This window comes from Sinohyriopsis cumingii, unplaced genomic scaffold (genome assembly GCF_028554795.1).
Source record: "Sinohyriopsis cumingii isolate HCF-2022 unplaced genomic scaffold, ASM2855479v2 utg001633l, whole genome shotgun sequence".
Lineage (NCBI taxonomy): Eukaryota > Metazoa > Mollusca > Bivalvia > Unionida > Unionidae > Sinohyriopsis > Sinohyriopsis cumingii.
The window spans coordinates 19,314-31,520 of NW_028316030.1; positions in this window are offsets into that span (position 1 = coordinate 19,314).

Sequence of the window (12,207 nt, forward strand, 5' to 3'; positions counted from 1 at the left end):
AAAAGGAAAAATCAATAAAAAAAAATAAATTAGGTGTAAAGTTCACAAGAGAATTGACGAAAGTAAACATGAAGTGATTTAAAGCACTGGTATCAAGAGCACCACCCATAACAAGGGAGGTAGAGCCCAAAACCAGAGATATCTTCATATCCGGGCTCCCTCTCGATGTGGATAGCGAAGTATTAGTTGAAAAGATACTACACAAATTTAGAGTAAATATCAAGTGACAAAAAATGGCAACGGTATGGAGGTAACAGACCATTAAAATGGGAGTAAGAATTATTACCGTAGCAAAGGAAGACACGAGCAAAATCCCAACATTCTTTTATGTACTGAGATTTTTAGTCAAATCCTGGTATAAGGATTGTGAGAAGGAAAGAGCATGTACATGATGCAGAAAAGTGGGACATGCGCCTAAAGATTGACCAAACCCTATGTCCCGAAAACCTATGCTATCGTTGCAGCAGCAACGTTGGCACCAAATGAGGGGGAAATGACGAAGATCCAAAAACCCAAATCCCGATTGCAGATGATCAAACAACAACCCTAGGGACAAATGCCCAGATTACGACACAATCAGTAATTGATACAACGGGAGTTAGCAGCGCACAGGTGCAACCAAATGACATTACAAAGGGGGACAGATCTAGAGGGGGATGATTTCCAACCGCACCCCCCCCCCCAAAAAAAACCCCTCTAAACCAGAAGTGGATTTGAGGAGAATATCCTAGCAACAAATCCATACTTCTTGTTTCAAATTGAGGATGGCAATCCCATAGAGAACGACGAAACTAGAGATGAAGTAGGTCCGGTGGACTTAATGGGGGTTATACCCCTCACGTCCACCCCCACCCCACCCACCCACCCCCCCAAAAAAAAGAAGAAACACCAGACTGCCTCATTAGCTCCTCCCTGGAAGGAGAGTAGAGCTTGGATGACATTGGACAAAACAAAACCCAACAAACAGTAATTCCGCCAGTAAAGACCAAAATTGTGACAAGAACAAGAAAGAAAAATAGACAAATGGACGAAACGGAAAACGAAACAAGGACAGACAACAGCAATGATATGGAAGGAAACGGACTTAGACTCTGACCTAGACAAAGATACCAAAGAAGTATTGACAAAACAAAAGACGAAACAAGCTTAGGGGAAATAACCGAAGAGGAAGTACAAAAATCTAAAGAGGCTCTGGGAATAACCCAGAGGCTAGAGCCCTACTAATTTATAATAAATAAACTCTAATCCAACAATTTTAAGATAATGCATACATGTGAATATTATAAATTACAATGATGCGACCCCTGGTAAAGTGTAGCCATAAAAATGGAAGTGGTAAACTTCCGAATTGCGACTAACAATAGTAACGGAATAGATAAAGCAAAAGTAGAAAAACTTACCAAAGAAACAGACTTTGATGTGATCCTGATACAAGAAACGCACAATGGAATTTCACCAGAACTAAAATATTTATTAGAAGACAAGCTAAATGCAATTGTTATCTGCAACGATTATATAAATAAGGACACTAGGGTAGAGTAGTTACAACTGTACAAAAAAAAATTAAGAAAAGAAGAAAGAAAACAAATGGAATGAGTTGGGAACTTTTTGATGAGGGTATTTTTTTTAAAGGGTGTATAATGCATATTAAAATTTTAAAAAATGGCATATAATAAACGTATATATATATCAGCAAATAGAAGCAAAAAACAAACAATTTTTGAAAACCTATTTACTTATTTACAGGAATACTCAATGGAATTAAAAAGAACTTAATTCTAGGGGGTGATTTTAACTGGGTAAGAGATGAAATTGACAAAATATCTGATCTGACAACAAATGATAAGTTTTTCAGAAAAGAAATGATAAATCTAATAAACAAACATAAAATGTGCGATATATATTGGAAACTCAATCTAATAAGAAGGGAATATACCTATGAATACAAATATGGAATAGCAAGCAGACTAGATCAATTCGATGGGACAAATTTTAATCCAACAATATATAAAAATGCAAACATAACTGATTTTAAATTATCTGATCACAAAATGGTGTTTGCTGAACTAAAAATAAAAAATAAAACAGTTGTAAGTGGGGACCAGGACAGTGGAAAATAAACAATAAAAGTTTAAATGACGTAGAATTTACAAATATAATAAGAAATGAAACTGATGCCTTTAAAAATGTAAAGATTCCCGATATAATAAAGGAATGGGACATTTTAAAGAAGATAATAAAAAGAAACGCTATACAACATTCAAATACAGGGGCAGAGAAATTTAGAAAAAAGATAAGAATCAATTAAAAATAAATTTAGATAAAACAAGGAAAGTAGTGAATAGGGATACCCTAGGGACTAGGGCACTTCCATGTTAAATTAGAGAGTTGTACCCTGGGGACTATGTAAAATTTAACATTAGAGAAAAAAAGTTGTACCCTAAGGACAATGGGAATTAACATTGGGGAATAGTTCGTGGGACTGTCTAGGGACAATGGGAATTTAACATGGGGAAAAGATCGTGGGACTGTCTAGGGACAATGGGAAATTTAACATGGGGAATCAATCGTTGGACTGTCTAGGGACAATGGGAATTTAACATGGGAATAGATCGTGGGCCTGTTGAAAATTGAAACAGAGACGGTCTCTATTTTTTTGTTTTAAAAATATAAAAAAAAAAAAAATATTGCTAGGCAAAGAAAGTCAAGGTCTTTTCGAGAGATAGGAGTGGCCCTGAAAAGGGCCTTTGGTTTTATGTTAATATTAAGGTATATTAACATAAAGGGCATCTGTGACTTCTTCTTGTCCTTAGGCTTCGCCTAACTGTAGGACCATAGACTAAAACTCTTTTGAGGCATCCTTGCCTTTCCACATAGACTCTTCGTATCCATAGGCTGGTGTCGGTCCTATGGACAACTGCTCACTTGGATCGGACATACATTGGTATGTCCATCCGGAACATCATCGAAGACACAAGCGTGGAAGATTGTACGCCGGTCCACATGCTGAGGCGCCGAGAACAGATGAAGGAATGCAGTGAACTGCACTTATTTATAGGGAGAGGAAGGATTGAAACGGACTGAGTTCGTTGACCAATCCAAACACGCGTTACAAAATTCAGTCAGCCCACATCCAATCCGAAGAGAGCAGTCTGTGACGTCACGTGGTCTATATAGATTCGCTAGCGCCTGTGCGCAGTCAATTCATGCAACAGTTTTTTCTCAACATGACGGAAACTCAGAAAACGATAAATTGGGGTGCACCAGCCGTGGAGACCACCCAAGGGAACCCGGATTTACTTTCAGAAGAGGTGAATTGGGATTTTGTGGATTTTCTTACCTCGCAAGAATTTGTTCCGGAACCTTCGTCACCTTCTCCTTCATTACCGCACGTGGAGAATTTTAGACAGAGACAGAAAGAAGAATTGGAGAAATTTATACAACAGCAAAAGGAAGCGGAACAAGCTTTTCTCCTACAGCAACAACAGCAAGAAGAAGAGGTAAGAAAAAAAACAAGAAGAAGAAGAAGCAGCAGCAAAGAAACAAGGGTGTGAAAATCAAACGGTCACGGTACTGTTAGACATTTTAGCGGAGTTAAGAAGTCTGAAACAAATGTATCAGACTTCTTTATTACGACCGAAGAGAATACGACCTTCCCGAGCTAAACACTCCAACCCTGTGACTAAGCCTACCTTGCCACCCTTAGTGATTTCAACCAAATCATCATCATCATCATCATCAACAGTACGCAGTCCAGAAGTAGGCCTTGGCCGTGGCAAAGGCTTAAGACAGTTAAAGTTGATTGCTTAAACTCACCCCTACACCAAAAAAGGCCCTTTCCAGGGCCACCCACGTCTATCGAAAAGAGATAGACTTTCAATTCCCAACATCCATTCAAACTCAAAAGAAACATTTTACCCCTATAGTACGTGTGTATAAGTGTGTGAGTGTGGGTTCTTATTTTAAAATCAAAACCCAAAGACACTTACCTTTTCATACCTAATTTATTCTTTTATAAATATTTACAATCCAATTCACAATTCACAACAGAGCACTTTAAAAAGTTCATAAACTTCTTCTGTCTCATTGTTCACTCTCTCTGTTTTTTCAATTTCTTCACCGTTATAGTCTTTTCCTCCTCTTCCTCTTCACTTTCTTCCCTTCTTTTTTCTCCTGTTTCTTTTTCTTCACCTGTCTGCTTTCTTCCTCTGAAGAATCCCTCTCTTCTTCTGACTCCTCTTCAGAATCCCTCTCTTCTTCTGACTCCTCTTGCTTCTTTTTTGGGCAATCTGGAGACCAATGTCCTTTTTCTTGACAGTAATAACAGGTATCTTGACTTTTGTCTTTTCTAGCCCCTTTTTTCTTTTTTGACGGTCTGGACACTCTGAAGACCAATGCCCTTCCTTCTGACATATATAGCAAGTATCTTGACTTTTATCTCGAAAGAAAGGTGAGTAGTCCGACGACTGGTCTGAAGAGAATTTTCGGATGACCTCGCAAACTCTGATGAAACGTTCGATTTGTGTAGTCTCTTCCATTGTTGTGCTCGGTTTGAGAGTTAAACGAAGAGTGGAAGGACAAGACACACACCCTTTATATACGCTGGTCTGCTATGACTATAAATTAGTCCATGATGTTTAAACTTTAGTCATTTGACTTTTTGCTATTAAGATGAAACGATCCAATTCCTTTGAGAAGAAAGAAGAAGAAAGTAAGAGGCAGAAACGTGATCTATCGCCTCGTACCAGGGCTGAAGTCTTGGCACAAATTCATGCGTGATTTTGAAGAGGACATGAGTGAACCAGAATCCAAACCCTCTAAACAAAGTTCACCACCCTTAGTCAACCCTGAAAAGTACTATGACATTCGAGAGACGGAAAAGCGTTCTTCTAGAAAATTTAGAACCACGGCTTACAAATACACGGTGAAGTTTAAACATTTCAAGTCCGAAGTACCGTTAGAGAAAGCAGAAGGGTTCATTACCGACATGTGGGATTCTTTGCTCACCACACTCAAGCGACAATGTCAACCCAAAGAAGACGATCGCTTGAGACTTTCCATACAACACGACGGTTTGAAATCCCTTGTTTGGATCGAGTTTAGCAGCCCTGCAGAATTGACCGCTTCCAAAGTCATGGACAAGATTCAACACGTACAACAATCCAATGACCAATTTGACATCACCGATGGAAAAGCCACACTGGACATGACCCACGTCTCTCCTCCTGAAGGGACTGGACGCAAAAAGATGTTATTGGTGGACGAGCTTCGCAGCACCAAAACAAGTCTCGTCCGAATTAACAACCCGCAAGACCAGATGTGTTTAGCCAGGGCTATCGTGCTGGGACGAACCTATGTCGACAAATACGACACGGTAGAATGGAAAAGAGCCTGGGAGAACATTCGAAAATCGGACCGAGCCAAACAACGAAACGAAGCAGAACTCCTGTTGCAACAAGCCGACTTGCCCAAAGACAAACTCTGTGGCATTCCTGAGATGCAAAAATTTCAAGATATCATAGCTCCACGCTACACCTTGAAAGTGTACGCTCAAGAAGTGCGCGGGCCTCTGTTGTTTCAAGGCCAAGACTTTAAAGATGGAAAATACATTCACGTCTATCATCACGATGAACATTTCGATTCCATTACCAGTATCACCTCATTCCTGGGATACGGTTATTACTGTGAGAAATGTGACTATGGTTATAATAATCGAGAGCAACACAAACATTGCGGATCGAAATGCTCAGGATGTTTGGCCTCTCCACCCTGTCTAAGCGAAGGGCAAGAACCAGTGCATTGTCCAGCTTGTCTGCGCACGTTTGTCAGCCCTGCCTGTTACCAACAACATCTGAAGAGGCAAGGTTCACAGAAGAAATGGGCTTGTCAACTGCTCCGATTGTGCCCTACGTGTGGACAAGGTCTATGTACCAACAGTACTAAGGCACACGTATGTCGAGGAAAGAAAAAATGTCACATTTGTCACCGAATCGTGGACTTGGAATACCAATGCTACGTGCAAAAATATCAAGCCCAACCAGAGAAAGAGAATGGTCACATGAAGAAGAAAGGCAATTTCATCTTTTTCGATTTCGAATGCATGCAAGAGACCGGTATTCACATTCCTAATTTCTGCGTGGCTCATCGAGCGTGCGAGAAGTGCATTCAAGAACCTATCGTGAGTCATTGCCCTCACTGCAGTAAGATTCCTGGAGAACGTGAAAAAATCTTTCGGGGACCGAACACGCTAGCCGATTTCGCACAATGGGTCTTAGACCCCATCGACAAGACGCGAAGCCTAGAGGACATCGAACGTTACGGAGATTGTCATCGTCATGCCACGGTGATGGCTCACAATTTCTCCGGATACGATGGACAGTTTCTTCTCAGATACTATACAGAACATGGCACCTGGCGTCCTAAAGTCACTTTGAACGGAGCCAAAATCATTTTCATGCAAGTGGGACAAGTGCAGTTTAAAGATTCGATGAGCTACTTAGCCATGCCTTTGAGTCGAATGCCTAAAACGTTTGGAATGACAGAAATGGCTAAAGGGTGCTTTCCACACTTTTTCAATACGGAAGCCAATCAACATGCCGTTCTACCCCATTTGCCTGAGGCTCACTATTACGACCCCGACAACATGCGTACCAAACAACGAGAAGCTTTCTACGCTTGGTACCAGGCTCACGCCTCGGACCCTTTCGACTTTGAGGAAGAAATGCTAAAGTATTGTCGTTCCGACGTGGACATTTTACGGCGATGCTGTGGAAAATTTCGAGAACTGTTCATGGAACACGGAGGGGTCGATCCTTTGAAAGAAGCTTGCACCATTGCCAAAGCGTGTTCCTTAGTGTACCGGCAACGATTCATGCCTGAAAACACCGTGGCTGTCATCAGTCCTCAAACGACCAACTATGTCAAACGTCAATACTCGGTCAAAGCCCTACGCTGGTTACATTACTTGTGCGACAAGGAAGACAAATGTATTCAGCATGCCCGCAACGGAGGGGGCGAAAAGACCATTGGAACGTATTCGTCGATGGCTGGGATTTAGAAAACCCCAAGATCGTATACGAGTTTAACGGTTGCTTATTTCACGGATTTCCCGTCTGTTACCCTGATCGTGGCACTAAAAATCAGTTTTTACAACGAACCATGGAAGACTTGTACCAGGCCACTTGTCAGCGACGCCTAAAGTTAGAACAGGAAGCATACCAAGTGGTGGAAATGTGAAAACACGAGTACGATCACCGTTTGAAAACCGATCCCGAGTTTATACGCCTCGTGCAAAGTTACCAGTTCATGGACCACCTGAACCCGAGGGATAGTTTGTAGAGAGGAAGGACCAATGCCACCTATTTGCTGTACCAAGCTGACGCAGAGAAAGGAGAAGAAATCAAATACTTGGACGTGTGTTCGCTGTATCCCTACGTGTGCAAATATTGTCACTTTCCTGCAGGACACACGCAATTGCTAACGGAACACATCGACCTGAAAAACATTCGACAATACGAAGGCTTGATCAAGTGCAAAGTTTTGCCTCCCACGGACTTGTACCATCCCGTCTTACCTCACCATTGTCAAGGCAAACTGATGTTTCCTTTGTGCCGTACTTGTACCAAAACGTGCAACCAAGATCAAACTTGTCATCACACCCAGGAAGAACGGGCCTTGACGGGGACGTGGGTCAGCGTAGAATTGTTCAAAGCTTTGGACATGGGATACCAACTGTTAGAAGTGTACGAAATTTGCCACTTTCCCAAGACACAACAATACCACAAGGGTGACCCCACGCAGAAAGGCATTTTCGCAGACTACGTGGATGCCTTTTTGAAACTGAAGCAGGAAGCCAGTGGCTATCCTTCCTGGTGTCACACTCCTGAAGACGAAAAGGCATTCAAAGAGAAATATTATGAACAAGAAGGTATTCCTTTAGACCACATCGAGAAAAACGAAGGCAGGCGATCGTTTGCCAAAGTGATGTTAAATTGCTTGTGGGGTAAAATGGCACAACGCCCGTGTTTACCCAAGACGGAGTATTTGACAGAACCTTCCCGCTACTTCCAGATGATTCACGACAAAACCAAATTCATGAAACACGTGGACGTCGTTTGCGAGAATTTGATCTTGGTCAATTACGAAGAAGATCTGGACTTTGCAGAAACCGACCTCTTTGGAAATGACATCATTGCGGCTTACGTGAGAGCTCATGCTCGCTTAAAATTGTACGAAGCTTTAGAACTGTTAGGGGAACGTGTCCTGTACTTTGACACGGACAGTTGCATTTACATCGATCACCCGAGTCAACAGCACCCTGACATCGAAGGAGACCGTTTAGGAGCCTGATCAGCCGAGTACCCCGACGACAAGATTCTAAGTTTCGTCAGTGGTGGTCCAAAAAATTACGGCTACGAATACCGGGACAAACAAGGAGAAGTGCACACGAAGTGTAAAGTGAAAATATTGACTCTGAATTATCATTATCGTACCAGTCGAGTGGTGAACTTTGACGTATTGAAAGAAGCCTTGCAGTCTAGAGAAGATGAACACTTTAAAGTGACCACCTATCAGCCCAACAAGATTGTACGTTTACCCACTCACCACATCGTCAGTCGACCCTTGGAAAAAGTCTATCAAATCGTGTACCAGAAGCGAGTGCGATTCCCAATCATTTCACCTTACCGTATGGACATGTCGGTATAAAACATTGGTTGCAAGTGGATAGCCACTCACCGGAAGCATGACTTCGCCACAACAAGAATCGAGTGAGAAACCCGATGAGATCTCCAAGTTCAAACCCTACCATTTTCCAGTCTTCTTACCTGACTATTGTGATTGTGCCCGTCGATTGGACACATTTCAAAAATGGCCTACGGATAGGGAAAGACTCCCTTCTTCGCATGTTTTAGCTAGAACAGGATTTGTCTACTTGGGACCTGAGTCAGGATTGGGATACGAAGTACAGTGTTTCGCTTGTGGACTGATGTTACGAATGGATCTATGTATCTATAAAGATTCAGCTATTCTGGAACATACTCGATGGCCTCCGCGCTGCCCTTACCTTTCTATGGCCTTTCCCCCCATTACACTACGGTACAATTATAACGGCACCTTAGAGATGGTACCTTCCAAAACAAGACATAAAAAAGGAACGATGTACAAGCTTGAGACTGCATTGCGACTAGTATAAAAAGGGGCTATGGTCAAGATCGATAGTTCATTGTGACTAGCAAGACCAAGCGAACAAGATGAATACTTTCAGAGAAACACAAAACAAGTTCAGACAGGCACAATTCAAGTTTGGGGCCTCTGAAGTGCAATGCGATTGTGAGCCTTGCGATGGGAATGATGCTGTACGTTGTGACCTTAGCGATGCCATAAAGCATCATGGGAACTTTAGTGCCACTACCCCTATCATGGAAAGTGATGCTGTGTGTGTCAAACCTGAGGGATGCGAAAGCGATGCCGTTCGTCCTCTTGGACACTTTATTGGGTTTCGTTTTAAATGTGGATGTCCACCTTCACGTTTACCCCCCTACGGATGTCATCCAGCCCTGAGCAAACTCCTGTCCATGTCACCCAACCCTCATCGAAACGAACCTGTGAAAGACGAATACTGCGACTTTGAAAATCGTCTTCAATCGTTCAAAGGAAAATGGCCTAAGTATCTGGGAGGACCGACCCCCGAAGAATTAGTCAGAGCTGGATTTTTCTACCTGGGCGAAGGGGATAAAGTCAAGTGCTTCAGTTGCGGTGTGTCACTTCACCACTGGGCACTACAAGATTCGGCCTACCTAGAACATGCTCGATGGTCACCGAATTGTCATTACTTACCCTTAGTGGGACCGAGACATTGAAGTAACTTACCATGTCGTTGAAGAAGAAACCAAATTGGTTAGGAGTTAACTGTTGGACGTCACCGAGACCAGTATTTAAACTTCATTTCAACAACGATATTGAATCATTACATAAAGAACTGCAAGAGAAAATTTACAAGGAAGTTTGGCAGGGGCTTGCCAGAGTGAAATCTCAATGGGTGACTGTAGAACTTTTGTGCCCAGAAATTCACAAGAGGAAAGTGAAAAAAGTCAATCAATGTGTTAGATTTATCTGGGTCAAGGGTGCATTCATCCTATTATATTACTCTAAACCGTTTACATCAAAAGAGTTCAAAGAGATTCTTGGACGTTACCCTGAATGGCAGTGGTCAGAAAGTACTCACTATGTGGATTACTTTTGCTCTAGGAGAAGATTGTGAATTGTACGGACTGACCTATTCATGGATACTTTGCTAGAGAACATTCGTCAAAATACAAGTGAAACGTAAAGAACAATTGCATCCGTTACGTCACCGGTGTTTGAACCACTGGTACCTGAATGCTATACAAGGACTGATTCAGCTGAAAGTGTTCCATTGGACAGACATTGATCAACGACCCCTGGTTTTAAAAAGGATTGGTTTGCTATTGATGATTCTATCTAGTACATTGTAAACTTACTGCATGAATTCCAGAGGAAGAGTTAACGAATTACCAACATCTTTTACACAATGTCAACTTAGTGAAACAGGAAACTTCTGAACGAATTGTAATGTGTAAATTAGTGATTAAACGATTTAGATTTGACTATGAATTAAAACCATGTCTGTGCAAACGGTATATTTCTTGTGTCAGAAAGAGAATTTAGTATCACCTATTCATGGATACTTTACAAGAGCACATTCGTGCTTTGCCTGTGGAGTTGAGAAACGTAAAGAACAATTGCATCCGTTACGTCACCAGATGTTTAACTACTGGTACCTGAATGGTATAAGAGGACTGATTCGTCAGAAATTGTTTCAGTGGTCAGACCTTGTTCAACACTTTGAGTTAGTGAATGAACGAAATGTTTGTAATTTTGGTTACTTCGAGATTCACCTAGTGCAACGCATTGAGGAAGACGAGTTAAAGGATTACCAACATATTTTACGTGGAATCTGCTTAGCGGAAGAGGAAACTTCTAAACGAAGTTTGAACTGTAGGTTACAGTATGCAAGATTTAGATTCCCAACTGGAGAACGAAGATCTCTAGTTAGAAAGTACGTGTATTGCTTCCGAAACAAAAAGACTATAAAATCAGGAATCCATGCAACGACTTATGATACAAGTGATTGAACAGATTCCGTGGAAGGAACTTAGTGACCATATTCAAACCGTGGATCATTACCATCACTTATTACAAGAACTGTATCCATTCAATTTGGGACGACGCATAGTGTGTGTCTTAGTGACTTCTTTTCTGGGATTTCGTTTACCAGCCGATTCCTTGTGGACTCTTTACTAACAGTACTTACCACCCAAATGGCCTTAAATGGTCACGAAAGACTTCTTTTGCTCAAAGCCTTGCGTTTTCATCTGGTAACTTCTCGACCTCTACAGGTAAAAAAGATTCGTCAACTTTTAGCTACCAAAGACGTGTATGACGATGTGTGTGTAGCTTGTGACTTACACCCCCATTGGACAGATGTCCGTGAGTGGAAAAATTTGGGCTTTGAGGCTTGGACCCAAAAAGTGGCCCAGTATGCTCAAGAGTTGTGATCCTTCTTTTCAACGTCCAAAGAAAAAAGTCACTTTTCAACCTGTGTTGGTGACCGTACCAGAAGAAAAAAACCCGTCACCGAGAACAATCACTCCATTCAGGACAGGACTAAAATGGACATTCCTGAAAGACCCTTTCGGGAGGACACTTGTGTGACCTTACCCCATGTTGATCTGGTCAGAACATCACCCAAAACGTGTTGTACAGACACATGTTTGTATTCCACGTTGATCGTTTTGATGTGTTTTTTATTGCTGTACATAACCATTTGGCTTTTATGTATTTTTGTCTTTCGTATTCATATTTAAAACATTCAATAAACGTGTCCTGAAAAAAAGTATATAAACTCTTGTCTTGTCTGTCTTTCGTGTCACAAGTGACAATCCTAACACTATCTGCTGTCTCTGCTCCCTCTTCCTCCACTGTCAAAGTCATCGACGAACACTTAGATCGTGCCAGTTGGGAGGCTTTGTATCTTCGCCATCCCTTTAACATGCTCATTGCTGGACATAGCGGTTCAGGCAAAACCGAATTCGTCAAACATTTGATCGAACATAAACATCATTTAATCGATCGACCACCTCAGCACATCGTGTGATGTTACAAAGAGTGGCAATCGGCGTACAG